Genomic DNA, 679 nt, shown 5'->3' with positions numbered 1-679 from the left:
ACAGATGCAATCAGTCTTTGCTTGATGATCACATACTTGTCCGTAAAAATTTTACAAAAAATAGTCATTCCCCATTCATGTGGGGGATTGTTGGATTCAAAGTATATGAAAAGTGTGAATGGAAAATGGAGGAAACCAAGTGGAAGGAAAAATAGAGAAGAAAAAAAAAATGGAAAGTGTACTCTAAAATGAAAAGTCTACTATTTCTCCCACATTGGTGGGAGAATGTGACTTTCAAGTGTTTATATTAATAAACACTTATTCCACTTGACTTTCAAGTGTTTATATTAATAAACACTTATTCCACTTGGTAAGTGAGGCAAGAAATAAGAGATGCCTCGCGCTGGCGTCGGCATCGCTCTGCTCGGATTTGGATTTGGATTTGGCAAATGATCGTTCGATGAGATCTATCTTCTTGGACAAAATTTATTTGATAGAATTTTAATCCGAAAGGAAAATAAAAACGCAGTAAATTTTTTTCTGTGTCTTGATCCTCCAGTTATATGCATGCATGCACTGTTTTGAACTGATGCTTCAGAAGGATGCACTGTTTCGAACTGATGCTTCGGAAGGATGCAATCCTTCAACGAAATGACACATTGATTTATGAAATAATTTGCCTGTTCGGAAAAGATGCAATCTTTGAACGAACATACATGATTTTTCAGGAAAGGTCACA

The sequence above is a fragment of the Capsicum annuum genome, chromosome 9, assembly GCF_002878395.1.
Source record: "Capsicum annuum cultivar UCD-10X-F1 chromosome 9, UCD10Xv1.1, whole genome shotgun sequence".
NCBI classification, from domain to species: Eukaryota; Viridiplantae; Streptophyta; class Magnoliopsida; order Solanales; family Solanaceae; genus Capsicum; species Capsicum annuum.
The sequence above is the reverse complement of the archived record's forward strand: the minus strand, read 5'-3'. Positions refer to the sequence as shown.